Genomic DNA, 15,268 nt, shown 5'->3' on the forward strand with positions numbered 1-15,268 from the left:
CATCCTTACAGACCCCATTACAGATTCAGTTGAGTCAATTATTCAGCCCCTACTGTTTACCTCACACTGTGCTCAGTCCTGAAGATACAGCGGTGAGCACCTCACCCTGCCCTCCCAGAACTGAAATCTCACAGACACTAACGTAGAAATGATACACCATGTCCTGACTGAGGACAGGTTCCTGTGTACCCAGGGGGGCAGCTTAAGATCTTAATTGAACAAAACTCAAGATAACTATATGCAAAGCAGCTTGCTTACCAATTTGTAGATAGAATAACTTGGAAAATTCTAACAAATAGTTCTTTAAGAGATTTCTTTTTAAGAGCTGATTGAGACAAGTGAGATTTTTTTGGAAAGTAAGTAAAATCTAAAGAAAAATAAAGGAAAATGATCCAGATCAGTACTTTTTTTTTTTTTTTTTTTAACATTTGTTCATTTTTGAGAGGCAGAGACAGAGCACAAGTGGGGGAGGGATAGAGAGAGAGGGAAACATAGAATCTGAAGCAGGCTCCAGGCTCAGAGCTATCAGCACAGAGCCCGACGTGGGGCTCGAACTCACAAACCGTGAGATCATGACCCAAGCCAAAGTCGGACACTTAACCGACTGAGCCACCCAGATGCCCCCAAATCAGTACTTTCTAACATCACTAGTTAGGGTGTGTGTATGTGTGTGTGTGTGTGTGTGTGTGTGTGTGTGTGTACAGGCAAGGACAAAGGCTATAATGGTGTGTAGAATTTTGTAGCACCATTCATGGGTCTTTATTCTACTTCTGTGCACTTTACACACTTAATTTAAACTTCACACATACCCCATGAAGCATAAGTATTATTCTAAAATAAGGATATACCTTAGGTAGTGACAAATTAAGGTCCCCAGAGCCAGAAGAAGGAGCCAAGACTCCAGCCCAGGTCCACTACCCGTCCATCTCCCCTTTGTTGACCTTACCTAATTAGGAGACGAATGTCTCATCGTAACAGCCAATCCATATGGCCCCAGCATCAAAATTGAGAAGAACTCTAGGAAAAATGGAGGTTCATAGCAAAATAATCACATTAATCCACATCTCAAATTCAATTGTCCCTATTCCTGAGATGCTTAAGGTGAAATTACATAGGTAAAAATAAATATGAGGCAAAGTTTTGTTTCAAGTTAAGGCTTGAAAGACCTTACAGTTGTGTTCGCAAATTGAATATATGGTTTGAAATGTACAAAGACTCCACTTAGGCCTCCTTGTGAAACAGGAGAGATTCTCCCCCACCTGCCAGCACAGAATAGGCTTGTGCTCTGACTGCAACCTGCCCAACCCCTCTGATCTTGCATTGCTTCAGGGTTACAAAGGGAACATCTCCCTACAGGTTTCTTAACTTGCATCCCAGGACCAGAACCCCGGTCCTGTGACTTTCTGCAATACCTCATTATGCCGGGATTCCCACCACACAAGCATGCCACGAAATACAACTGAGATTTTTGTGAAGGTGCTTTGAGAAGCAAGGGCTATTGAAAGGTAAAGGAGCTTTCATGAAAGCAAAGTGGGATTTGGCCCAAATGCTTTACCTCACCCGCCTGTTGAAGCATACATTAATGATTATAAAGCAGAAATCCTAAACAATGAGATCATGGCATGTATGCCATCTTGGTGTTCCATCAGGATGAAATTTGCCTAAGGAATTTAAATTCCATTTGCCTAAGGAATGCAAATTACAAAAGACCTCAAAGAGCCTGTGGTGGGGGGGAACTCAGGTGGGTCTGTGCAGTTGCAATGAATTTGGGCCCATTCTCCAGGGGATGATCAGTCCTTTGCAGGCAGGGAGTTTGCTAAATCATGTTGGCAGCGGCAGCCCAAAGTAATTACCCTTGCTGTGTATACACAGTTCCCATTAGGGCCGCGGTTTGGCTGTCTGGGCCCAACGCTGTGTTGACACCTATCGCATAAACACCTCCTTGCAGAGATTTTTCATCTCATTGCACTTAAAAAAAAAAAAAAAAAATTAGTTCAGGGCTAGAAACATGACCCCTCATGGTGAATTTTCATTTCTCTCTCTCTCTCTCTCTCTCTCTCTCTATCAAGATGCAAAGCATTTTGGAAAGCAAAAGCCTCGCTCTCCTTGTGACTCTGAGAATGGCTCTCATCAACCATGGTGAAAGACTTGATGCTCTAAAAATGGTCTAATTCCCAAGGAAATTGTTTCAAAAAGCTTTGTAGGTTACAGGTACTTTTCAAGTACAAGTGTGTTTGGCTCAAGTCTGAATGGACTTGTTAAGCTACCGCATATTAAGCATTATAATGTGTGAGGTACTGGGATGTGTGTATTACGTACGGTAAATGTCACATGTAAATTTCATAGCAGTCCTTTGAAGGAGGCCTCATTAGACTCATTTTATAAATGAAAAAGCTCAAAGAGGTCGGGAGGCTTAAAGAAATAAAGTAGCTATCTAATATTTGCAAAGGGACTCAAATATTTGGGACTCTAATATTTGCAAAGGGGCTCAAGACATTCTAGAGCGGCCTGTACAATAGAACATTCTGCTGTGATGGAAATATTCCCTCTCTGCGCTACTAGAGTAGGTACTAGCACATGTGGCTGTTGAACACTGGAAATGTGGCTAATGCAACCAAGATGCTGAACGCTTGCTTTCATTTCTTTTTTGTTAGCTTTGGGGCTCCAGGTTGGCTCAGTCAGTTGAGCATCCCATTGTGGCTCGGGTCATGATCTCACGGTCAATGAGCTCGAGCCCCGTGTTGGGCTCAGTGCTGACAGCTCAGAGCCTGGAGCCTGCTTCAAATTCTAGGTCTCCTTCTCTCTCTCTGCCCCTCCCCACTCATGCTCTGTCTCTCTCAAAAATAAACATTTCAAATTTTTTTAATTTTTTACTAGTTTAAATTTAAATAGCCACATGTAGCTAGTGGCTACTGTATTGGTGCAAGTTCTATTTCAAAAATCAAAGAATATTTCCAAGGAATCCAATTCCCATCTCTCTTCCACCTATAACAAAATTCTTAAAGAAGAAGAAAGGAAGAAAGGAAGGAAGGGAAGAGGAAGAAAGAAAGAAGAGAAATAAGGAGAAAGAGAAAAGAAAGGAAAGAAAGAAAGAAGAGAGGAGGAGAGGGAAGGGGATGGGTGGGGGGAGAAGAGTGGAAGAGAGGAAAGTAAAGAAAGAAGAAATATGGTAAATTTTTATTAAAATCTCCCTGGCCACATTTCAGCTCAGGTAACTCCACATTCCACCAGCCATGAGACTGTGTCTCCTCTAACCTATGACCAGCTTCTTGTGTTTCTCAAGCTTGAACTGGATGACCTCTTTCCTTTGCTGCTGGAGCATGTGTACTTTTCCAAACCAGAGATAAAGATGTAGCTGATCTGAAAGAATGTTTAATAATTCCAAATATTCTGTTCTGTTGGCTGCAAGCAAAGGAAGCCTCACAGATGTTGCTGCTCTGGACAGAAACAGTTGTCCCTGCGTGGTCTGAGCCTGTCCCCACCCTTTTCCTCATCACTGGTGCCCAAGCTTCCTTTCATGTTGGTGACGCCACTTGGCCTCAGCTGTCCGTACCCAGGGTATCCTCCAATGTAGGGACTCCTGATCTAGGTTTGATAACAATGGGACGTCTGAACGCTGAAGTCGGCGGTAGCAATTCCAAGGCAAGAATATATCTTCCACAAGCATTCCTAGCTTGCTGCCTCAAAGGGATATTTCTTTACCTGCTTTATCCTTTTTCAAAGTTGTCAAAGATCTGTCATATTAAACAGTATAATTTACTAAAGTAACCTATTTCTTTTCTTATTTTCAGTACTAATGCATATTACTTACAACAGCTCACCAAAGCTAGAAAGAAGCCTCTTAGGAAGAAGTGTGAAAGAACTTTCGTGATACATGATCTGAGAGGGCTCTCAGCGAAAAGCAGTTTATGAAGGTTTTTAAAGCTAAAGACCATCCAAGGCTGCCCACTCCTCCCGTGGAAGCTTAGTGAAGGTTCCTCGCCCTGCTCAAGCAAGCACTTAGCACGGGTGATAATTAATCAAAGAAATGGGGGATTTAATGTCACGCTCCAGAGATGTTAGTTGTCCTGGCTTCCAGAGCTGGCTGATAGGATGTATGTTTTCCAATAACAAAGATAAGCCAAGCTCTATTTTTGAAGCTCACACAGTCTGTAAAGATGATTAAAGCAAAAAGAAATTTGAACCCTCGGGACCACGCACAAGGTTGCAATATCTCAAAGAGATAGAGGATATTTTATCCCAAGACCCACAAGGCTGAAAATGGAATGTATCCTCCTGTAACTTTGTGGAAAGAAAAGAAGATGCCAAATTTCCAGAAGCAAAGCGACCTGCCTGGGAAGGCAGGATCAAGGTGTAGCTGTTGGCTTGTTGGTTTGTTTTTAACCAACCTAATGCCACCAACACTCTCATGTCAGACTGATCTCGGCCTCCAGTGCCACCAGTGGGCAACTCCAGTGGGGCCTTCTACCCTGAGTCATCCAACAGGACTATTCATGACTTCAGCAGGTGGTTCAGCCTGACATCAAAGGGGCCAGCGGCCATTTAAACTTCACGATTGTGTTTTCTGTGATTTTTGCCTCTTCGTGACCCAGCAGACCTAACAGAATAAGAAGACTCACTCTGTTTATTTGCTTTCATCCACGTTCTAGTTTTCTCTGATCCTAACTCCGTTGAATCCCAAGAAGAATACAAATGGAGATACGTCAAGGAATATAAGGGACGGTGCCTCCAAATAAGACAAAACCCTCATTTAAGCCACAAAAGAAGAAAGAAGCAGTATGAGAAGGAAGTAAACAAAAGAAGGACTAATGCAGGGTGTCCAGTCACTAAAATACACTCACTAAAATCCTGAAGTCAGGGGTCACCCCTCCTGCATATGCGTCTGGTTTTGGAGACGCCCAAAGAGCCAGACTCTTCTGTTGCCTGATGAAATGCCATTTCTTACTTCACTTGTCACCCTAACTTCTTGGCCTCTTCCTTTTCTTGTCCTCTTGACATGTGGATCTGCTCCCCTCTGGCCATATCTCTTTCTTGTCTCTCCTGTGACTTTTCTCTCTCAATCCTACAAACCAGCCTTACACCCAGGGCCCCCTCTCCTGGCCTCTAAAGTTGGCTGTTCCCTCTTTCCTCATTCCTTTCCTTCTTCGTTTCTGTCACCTCTCACACCTGCATGTGCCTCTCCTCCCCACCCCACATCCCTGAAAAAAAAAAAAAAAAAAACACTTTAAAAACAAAAGAATTTTTAGTTTTCTTAGGATCCCTTTAATTTACAAAGCAGAAAGGTCACTTTGTGTTTCTCTTGCTTCTATTAACATATAGATATTCAGCCTATCTCTGCTAGACAGGCTTCAGGATCTTTATCATTTGCCTGCTTTGGGCAAGGAGAGCTATCTAAAGTTGTTATAGAGGGAATAGAAAAGGAGGTCGTAAGGCATTGGGGACAGAGCTAATAGTCACTCAGTAAGCTGGGCAGGTAAAGGAGACAGCCGCCGTAGGGTGGTGGTCAGAGAAAGTAGATTTGGGGAAATTTTTCCTTTTTTATTTTTTTTATAATTTTTTTTTTTTTTTTTGAGAGAGACTAGAGACAGGGAGAGTGGGGGAAGGGCAGAGAGGGAGGAGAGAGAGAGAATCCCAAGCTTGAACTTGGAATGTGGGGCTCGAACTCACAAACCATGAGATCAGGACTTGAGCCGAAACCAAGAGTGGGTCACTTAACCAAGTCCCCCAGGCGCCCCGCGGGGGGTCGGGGGGTGGGGGGGTGGGGAGGGGGAATGTTGTTAAGTTCAGGGGCAGATACACATGGGTGGAAGTAACTAAGGGGGCATGAATTTATAGGTTTGAAGACAAAGGAAGTGCACCAATGGAGAGGGGAGGGATACACAGGGCTTCCAAGTCCCTCTGCGGGAGGGAAACCATGGGCTCACAGGAGGAAAGGTGGCTTTGAAAGACACGCCTTCCTCTGGGACTGCAAGGAAGGACAGGCTAATAAAGGATCCTGGTGAGTCAGAGCCTAGGGGGCGCCGTGGAGTCAGAGAATGTTGAACAGGACGGGACTTCTGAGATGGCCGAACCCAAAGTCTAATATCCCTGGAGCAAAAGCAGAGCTAGGGAGGCTGCGACCACCCACAGGTTTTCAGCCACAGCAACAAATGGGCCAGGGCCCACATCCGGGGAAGAGTCACCCCCGAGGAGGTAAGTGTTTTCTTCCCAGTAAAACAGCAGATGCCCGATTTTCAGTGTGAGCCCTTTCTCTGTGTTTACCTCCAGCGAGGTGCCCTGGTGTGACCCTCACTCACACCTCTGACTCTCCTGGGACCGGGCCCTCTCACTACCGGCCAGGCTGTCGTTTCTACTCTCCCATCGTTACTCCTGAGAGCCGTGAGGAGCCCTGGGGTTGCGTGATTACCGGTTCCTTTCAGCGGCAGGTCTGCCCGACTCTGGTCTTTGCATGTCCCATCCTATTTAATCCTCGCTGTAAACCTTTGAGATTGGGAGGCACTATTATCCCATTTTGCAGACGAGGAGAACAAAGCGCAGCTGGTTCAGTGGTCCGGGTTCCCCCAGAGAAATCACATAAAGCATTTGGAACAGAACCTGCTTGTGGCACACGGTAAGCCCTCGGGGTCCGTTAGCTGCTGTTCTGTCCATTATCATTCTGGAGCTCTTAAGTCGTCGGTACGAGCACAGACTCTGGACAGATTCTCAGAGGTCAAACCACAACTTAGACCGACTGTGTGATCTCGGGGAAATGGTTGCTTAGGCTCAGTTTTCATGTCTGCAAAGTGAAGACGATCATAATAAAGACATTAGAACCGTGCCCAATGTATCAGAGGCACCATGTAAATATTACTTCTGAATGTCTGTTTCCTATTATTTCCCAGTTTAAACACAAGCTGAAATAAACGATACCTATTCGTAAGATTAATATTAATTAAGACTGATGCTTAAATGATTGCTTAATATTAATTAAGATTGATACTGTCCCAGCTTGGGTGGCCAGGCCCCCTGGTGAAAGCCTGACAGCTTCATATCCCTATGATGTCTCTAGATTCCCGCACCAGTGGCCTAGATTTTTACGTGGTTAATCAGTCACAAACATGTGTTGAGAACAGAGGGAAGGCACAGAAGAGTGCCGCCTCTCTTGACTTGGAGGCGCGTGTCATTTTTTTCAAGGAGACAGACAAGTAATTCCAGTAAAATGTGCTCCAGTGGATTCTCCACCCAGAGGCCCAGAGCAGGAGATGACACATGAGCTGGGTGCTGAAGGATGACAGCGGGGAAGGGGAAGGCATTCTGGGCGGGCAGCCTGGAGGAGTGTGGCTCCTGGATGGAGAACGAGCTTGCATACCATTCTAAGGAATTTGTAGGTCACCCTACTAGCAACAGGACGCTTTGGAAAGCCTTGAAGGAGAGGGACAATACAACTGGATCTCACTATTTAAAAGAGAAGTCTGCAGGTGCCGTGGAGGGTAGGTTCAGCCGGAAGCCATCAGGAGAACAGCAAAGGAGTCCCGTGCAGTAATACCCACAGGAGACCGTGAGCGACAGGGCCAAGAGGGTGGCTTGGGGGTGAAGCAGGAGGAGCCGTTGAACGCGGTTAATCAGGAGGCAGCATGGGCAGGATTTGGTGACAGTCTTTTTAGAGTGAGAGGGCGACTGACCATGAGGCCCGCACTCCAGGAAAGCCCAGCCCCGCAGCCAGGACCAAAGGGGATGCGTGCGGCCTTCTGAGCTAAGCGGTTCAGGCGGGAGCAGAAACAGATCTGAGAAGCGGATGGGAAAGTCTGGAGACGTAAATTGTGGGTGGATTGCGGATTCTGCAGGTGACCTAAGTGCAGCTGTCCCCGTGGGTGATGGAAATCTGGGAGGAGAGTTCCAGAGAGAAGCCTGGGCTAAGGCATGCATTTGGAAGAGTATAAAGGAGGCAGCTGAAACCGTGGATGATGGGAGGTGGCCTGGCTTCAGGAAGAACAGAGCGGCCCCGCCCGTGCCCTGGAGTGCTGACCACGTGCCTACAGGTCACCTCATAAAAGATTCCAGGGCCTGATAAGGAGATGGGCTCCTTGATAATTATCAGGAACCCACGGATTTGTTTTATTTATTTTTTTTTCTTAGCTTGATGTTTTAGGTCCTCGTATACCCTGGCTTATTGAAGACAATGACTTCTGTTCATGAATCCCTTCCGTGATGAGCTGGAAGCTTCACAGTGAAGTAGAATGGGAAAAAGAGTGACTTACGTCAACCAAAAAACTTAATGAAATAAGTGAGCACATTCGCAAAAAAAAAAGTCAGAAATTGCCCTAGACTCTCTGATATTCCAACACAGTCTCTGATTCACAAGGCTAGTGTTTACCAGAATAAAGAACTGGTTACTACTTTAATATCTTTAAAAAACAAAAAACAAGGGGCACCTGGGTGGCTCAATCGGGAAAGCATCTGACTCTTGATTTCGGCTCAAGTCGTGATCTCGGTTCATGGTATCGAGCCCCACATCGGGCCCCGTGCTGACAGTACAGAGCCTGCTTGGGATTCTCCCTCTCCGTGCCCACCCCCACCCCCACCCCCCCCCCCCCCCCCGCCACCTCTCCCCCACTCACGCTGTCTTTCAAAATAAAGTTTAAAAAACAAAATGATGCAAATCACATCTTAGCACAATAAATCTGTACAAATTGGTTAAAACACTTTGCTGATTTATAGGGAATTTCATCCTCCCCAGATGGTGTTCCTTGCTATCCTGTGATAATCAGAAGCTTCAACTGGAGGTAATATGATAACATGTGGTTTTGATAAATTATAATTAGAAAAACTAATTAGTTAGTTTGGCTTCATGCACTTTCATTGCCAGACATCAGGTTTCAAAATGTGAAGTCCCTGACGATTACAAAATAAACAAAACAAAATAGAGCCGGTATCCTGGTTGACGAAGAGGTTGGAAACCCACGGCCAATCTTCCTCCCCTGCTCGCGTCCAGGTTATTCAGTTGGCCGCTGATCAGCCAAGCCACAGGGGGTCCTCCAGGTGACTCAAAGGTCCTGCCTGCTCACATGTCCAAACACTTCTGCGAAACAGCTGAGTGGAAACTTTTAACCCTGCCTAGCTCACTCTAATCCACGCATCAAGAGACTCTACGAAGGCCCCCAGGGCTGGGTGAAGTGTCTTTCCTCCGGGCTCTGTTTTGCTACACGATTTTGTCATCGTCTGGATTTGTGCTTTGTTTTGATTTGTTTGGGTTTTGGCCTGGTGCTGCCCCTACCAGACAGTCACCTCTTCAGGGGCAAACATTACTTCCTTCTCTGTCCGCAACACCTAACCCAGTACCGGTCATATGCCCAGAGCTCCAAAAAAGTGTGAAACAGATCAGAGACAATAGGCTTTACAGCAAGACTTGCCTTCGAAGACAGAGGATGAAGGATATGTAGTTTCTACCAGGAAAAGCTCAGGTTCAGTTCCAGGCTCAGACAAGTGGAGGGGAAGGAGGGCTCCCTCCTGGTCTGCATGTGCTGGAGGAGGAACTTTTTGCTCCAGACCATGCCTACAGCTTCCAGCAAACATTGCCAAACACCTACTATAAGCAAGGGTCCAGGGGACACAATCAACAGTAGATGTGGCTCTTTGCTGACTCGGAGCCTCCACCTAACTGGGGAAACCGAAATCTAACAATTTATAAGAGAGCATCTGGAGGGCTCTGTGAACAGCCCCTTAATGAGAGATGCAGAGGAAACTGGACTGTGGGTATGTATCTTTCTTGTCCCCGTTACCAGTCTGGACTCTGCAACACAATCAATCTAAATAAGCATCTATCCTCAGAGTGAGGGCTAATGGAGCCTGGAAGAAATCTCAATTAGGGTAAGGATGGACAAACACATTGACATTGGATGCTGGGTCTTTTTTTGATTTCTTTCCAGAAAATGGCAAGAGTGAGACTCAACGCCAGATGCTCCCAAGGTATGTTCCTCCTCCTTTGTATTAAGCTCTCAGTGAGCTAGGGCTTTACCACAGCTGTTTGCAATTGCATTCCATCTCTCGGCTTCAAATGACACTGATGATTTTCCTTGGGATTCTGTTTTACATGCATCCTGGCAGGGGTGATTGTACCTTAGCTAACTTTTCGACTCATTTACCTACTCACCTACCCTTTAAAAAAAAAAAAACAAAAAAAAACAAAGAGCACCTCTCCTTTAAAAAATAACAAGCAATCAAATCTGAAGATATTATTTCACTCAGCACTAACAGTCCACAAATAAAATCTAACCTTTAAGAAGCAAAATCTTTGAACTGTCAGACATTAGTCTGTAATGGACAGGAAACGTATGATATGTAATTGAATCACCACCCTCTGTTTTCAATCCTACGTTTCTCATCCCAGATAAAGGGCCTCTTCTCACACTCTCTTATCCTTGCCTCAAGCCTCACCTCTGGGATTCACTGCTGGGAGCAACGGAGTTCGTTTGGTTGCAGCAATCTGGGAAGAAAAATAAAAAGACATAAGTGAGGTTGAAGGGCTGAGGTTTCATGTTCAGGCTCCGAGTTGAGACTCGTAACTTTTTAACGCTTCCCGAGAGAGCTGCATCCTGGTTCAAAGACGCGATTTCGGAAGGGGATTCTCCACCCCAGTACAAGGAGAGTCTGGATTCCACCAGGCCGGGAGAAGACCTCTGCGCTTGACAAATCCCTTCAAATTAATCCTCGCCATGAAAGGGCTTATGGTCTACTCGTCTGATCATATTTTTAGCATTATCTTTAGCACCTGCTTGGTCTCAGGTGTGCAGAGCGGCTTAGAAACCTGTAGAGACTTCTTGCAGAGGGTAGGGGTTGGACAGGGAGAGGGAGGAGTGAATTTCAATACATGGATGCCCAGTTCAAGGACTCGCTGTGTGATCCCGCTCTAGTGAACTCCCCTCCGTAAAAATCTAATGCTCAGGTCGATGGTGAGGTCTTTGGGCAGCTAGGATGAACTCTGACCCCCGTGAGGACTGGCCAGCCCACACTGCGAGGCTTGGGAATGACATCGGTTTGTGTCCAGGCTGAGCTGACAGTGCTGTGGTGCGTGTGCTCCTGCGGTGCAAGTGACTTCTGCTGTCGCCCAGCACACAGCCTGTTACTTCATATTCTACACGGGGCTCCACTATGACATCACTGAGCACGGGTAGCTGGGAGTAATAGCACGTGACTGATGGAAAATTTCAATGGGATCAGAATTCTGGGACTCCAGTCCTTAATCTGTCTGAGCCTCTGTTTCCATGTCAAGAAACAGGAAGAAGAAATATGTCACCTAGACTAAGGGTCAGGGTAAGCATAAAGGGACTTCACATATACTGGTCTCCATGAGGGTCTTAGAAGAAACATGCTTTTTTTTTTTTTTTTTTTTTTTGGCCATGCAAATGTAAGCATTGCTGGAATTTTTTCATGGGGTGGTGGACTTTGAAAATCTTCCAGGATGAAATCACCTCTAGCCCTCCCTGTAGAATAAAGCTGTGGCTTGTTCAAGGCTAGGGTGGACCCCGAAGTGTTTCCTGAGAAAAGTTCCTGGCTTTGCCTGCTGGCCCTTCACACTCCACAGCCGTCTAAAATTTCTAGTCTATACGGACTGCACTCCAGTTAACAACAAACTATGGTCTCTCTCAGCGCTGACCTGATGCCTTCCAACCCTTAGCCAGAGGCTGGACGAGAATGTCCCCCGTGAAGGGCTATTTCAAAATTATTCAGTGTATCCCGCTTCTTGGTACTTTAGGTGTTTTCTTTGGGTACAGCCAGACATGGGAAAAGTAAATACTCAGACATTTAACGTTTAGGTTCCAAAGAAAATACAGAGTTGCATTTTCATGGGGGTAGGAAGCCGTTAAGCATTTGGTTTGGATCTGCTTGGGTTTGTGGAGCTGGGCCCCTGCCCCTCCTGGTCTCACTCTGAGAAACCTCACATCAGGAAAACGGTCTAGTCCTGAGGACTAGCAGCCCCTGTCCGTGGAGTTTGCTCTCAGAACTGACTTTTATCTCCCCCAACCGGAGTTTTTTGAGCTGGGAACCTCAGAATCGAACTTGAAACTCCCGGTAACAATCCCTGGCCCCTAGGGACTGCCTGCTTGTATCGAATCACTTCTCAGACCCCCCTCACCTACCCACCCGCTCCTCTCGCGCCAGCTGACGTGCTTCGGTTGTGAGCTGTCTCAGATCTTTTTCTGCGACCAGAACGCCATACAAGCAAACAAAGTGTTTCACATAATCTGTTGCAGAAGCTGATTATCCAAGTACATAAACAGTCTATTATAAATTGGCCAGGCTTTGTGTCAAGTCCTCTCTCCTCTCCCACCCTTTACTGCTTCCGTCCTCAACACACTGACCAAGGAAGGGGGTTACTAACTAAACTCGACTCTCAGTACAGACCCATGCAAATGAGAGGTACTGGAAAAAACTGGTTTGTTGAATGAAAACCAGAAGATCTGAGGCAAGAAGAAACTGAAGCTTTACTCTACGGTTTCAATTACGTGAACTCCCAGTTTCCTGACCTCGTGAATGATTTCATTTTGCTCTTCCTATGAGTGCTCTCTAGTTTGGATACCACTATGGTGTCCCTTTGTTGTCCTGTTTCACTCTCTTTGGGGGAAAGGCTGAGAAAACACTGTAGAGCAGGGGCTGGCAAACTTTTTCATGAAGGGCCATCCAGTAAAATTGTGTATTTTATAGTCCACACGGTTCTCTGCTGCGAGAAGAGTGGATCTTCGTTATAATTGGATTCCATAGTTAGGAATTTGCCCCCTCACTAAGTTTATTTACTTATTTTGAGAGAGAGAGAGAGAGAGAGAGAGAAGGGGAGAGAGAATCCCAAACAGGCTCTGCACTATCAGCTCAGAGCCCAATGAGGGGCTTGAACTCACGAACCGTGAGATCATGATCTGAACCGAAATCAAGAGTCGGTTGCTTAACCGGCCGAGCTACCCGGGCGCCCCACTGAAATTTATTTATAATCCCCAAAGCAATACTGGTGGTGCCTTTGTAGTTAGTTATTCAGGGACATGTGCAGAGCAGTGAAAAACGTGACTCACCAGACATGTATGTTCCCAGCTGTGACGGTGAACAAGGCAACCTTCTGTCTTCTCATTTCGGCTTTCATACTGCACACAAATGTCCTTTCGGTGGTCTATTTAGTGTCATGGTTTTTGTGTGTGTTTTGTGAGTGATCGCCATGTTTAAAATGGCGCCCAAGCGTAGTGCTGAAGGGCTGTCAATGCTCTACGGGCAAGAAGGCTGTGATGGGCCTTAAGAAGGGAAAACTGTGTAGGCCAGCCAAGTTTTGTCCCAGCACAAGTTGGCCACGTGTGCAATGTCCATGAATAAATAATATAGGAAAACGAAATTTCTTTTAACATAAATACACACAAAATAAGGTTATATATTCATCTGTTGACAAAAATGTTGTGACCAAGGCTTGCAGACCCCTCACCCTGTATTTCCCTCAGGAGCAATGGTTCAGTGTTTGCTAATTCAGTATTCCTGGTAACTTTATAGAACATGATTATGGTGAATAACGGTAAACGATTTTATTCAACGCAGAGTTAGTAACGTGAAAGCAGCCATACACGCTATGAGCATGGATAGGTTCTAACAAAAGTTTATTTGTGGCTATGGAAACTTGAATTTCATAAATTTTTATGTCACAAAATATTCCTTAAAAAAAGCTTTTCCGCCAACCACTAAAAAATATGAAAACCAGTCTTAACTTGCTGGCCTTTTATGGGCTAGGTTTGGCCCACGGGCCACCTTTTGCCAATTCTTATTGTGTGACTTTGTTTTCAATGAATCCCCCCCCCCTTTTTTTTTTTAATGATTTATTTGTTTTATTGTAGAGAGAGAGTGAGAGGGGGAGAGGGGCAGATTGAGAGAGAGAGAGAAAGGAAGAGAGAGAAAATCCAAAGCAGGCACCACACTCGGCACGGATCCCAACTCAGGGCTTAATCCCACAACCCTGGGATCAAGGCCTGTGCTGAAATCAAGGATCAGATGGTCAATTGACTGAGAAACCAGGCGCCACAATCCCACTGCTTTGGAGCCGGGTCACTGGAGATTAGAGAGACCCACACTCTCATTCCCCTGGAAGTCTCTGCCATCCTAGGACTCACTCTGATGGGACCTGAGAACATTTGTGTTCTTTGAAATAGGAGACAGTACTGAAGCTGGAGTTCAGATAGTTGGGTTTGAAAGTCAGTTCTGCGATTTCCCAGTGGTTCCACTTGAGGCAACTTTTCTGAGCTTTTCTAAGGCAGAGAGAGTCATCTCCTCACACTGCAGTACAGGTTAAAATGCACAGTCAATAGAGGCTCTGCAGATCGGACTCATATGCACCCTCACGACTCCCACCCCAGACCAGTTACACAGCTGGACTGCTCCCCTTGGGGTTCTTTGGACGCTATCCAAGCCTCACCAAGGAAGCAAGCAGCTGCAGAGAAATCTTATTCCTTTCTACCCTCCTCGCCATTTTCAGGGGTCAGGGAGATCATAAAATGAGCACGAAGATATTTCCCTAAAAAACTATAGGCCCCCATTTCTGTGACCTCACTACATTCTATTTAAAGCACAAGGGAGGTCCCCCTAGATTGCCCCCTGCCCCTTGTTTAGGCTAATGTCAGTCAGATAATTTTCAGGCATAAGCAAAAACCTGCTGGTGAGAAACCTCTCAAATGTCACTGCTTACAAAAGAGGGAAGAAAACAGAAAACTCTGTTTATTTTCCTGACCTAAAAGATAACATCGCTTTGCCCTTTACCTTTGTTTAAGGTCAGATCTGGAGCATTCTTTGAAAGTGGCTCCAGAAGAAGGAGTTGCATATATGTAAATTCTTTAGCAATTTACCTTTTTAGTAATAATGATTATTATTATAAAAAAAACAACGTTAATTTCCTCATCGGCAAAATGGAAGTAATGATTTGTATCGCAGCCTACCATTTAAAGTGACTGGTAAACTATACAGGGACGATGTGACAGTCACTGCATCTAAGTCAGCACTGATTCTAAAGTGGCATTTTAGTGGATTTCATAAGCAATGGGTGGCAAACTTAAGTCACCACTGTTATCCCAAGGAACTCGCGGCGCTTTGCAGACAGGGGCACAGAAAAGCGACGTTCAGGACAACACAGCCTCAGACCTGAGAGCTGTAAGGGCCCCGGGATGGCGCCAGCCCCTAGCGTAAGAACGAGGAAGCAGGGCTCGGAGCGCGGCGGTGACCTTGCGCGCCCTGGGTGGAGAAAGGAGACGGAATTCCGCACCTGGCTGCGAGC

At 45.7% G+C, this 15,268-nt stretch overlaps 2 long non-coding RNA genes across 2 annotated transcripts; one reads left to right on the top strand and one right to left on the bottom strand.

Moving 5' to 3' along the window:
- Nucleotides 1-6,629: 6,629 nt before the first annotated feature.
- LOC123586364 lies at nt 6,630-10,871 on the bottom strand. Its single transcript, XR_006706769.1, has 3 exons — nt 10,748-10,871; nt 10,414-10,462; nt 6,630-6,775 (listed from the first exon to the last, which is right to left on the bottom strand). It is a non-coding gene; the product is annotated as an uncharacterized LOC123586364 (long non-coding RNA).
- A 323-nt stretch (nt 10,872-11,194) lies between these two features.
- LOC123586365 lies at nt 11,195-12,273 on the top strand. Its single transcript, XR_006706770.1, has 2 exons — nt 11,195-11,289; nt 12,070-12,273. It is a non-coding gene; the product is annotated as an uncharacterized LOC123586365 (long non-coding RNA).
- Nucleotides 12,274-15,268: the final 2,995 nt, after the last annotated feature.

Source organism: Leopardus geoffroyi, chromosome B1 (genome assembly GCF_018350155.1).
Source record: "Leopardus geoffroyi isolate Oge1 chromosome B1, O.geoffroyi_Oge1_pat1.0, whole genome shotgun sequence".
Taxonomy (NCBI): Eukaryota; Metazoa; Chordata; class Mammalia; order Carnivora; family Felidae; genus Leopardus; species Leopardus geoffroyi.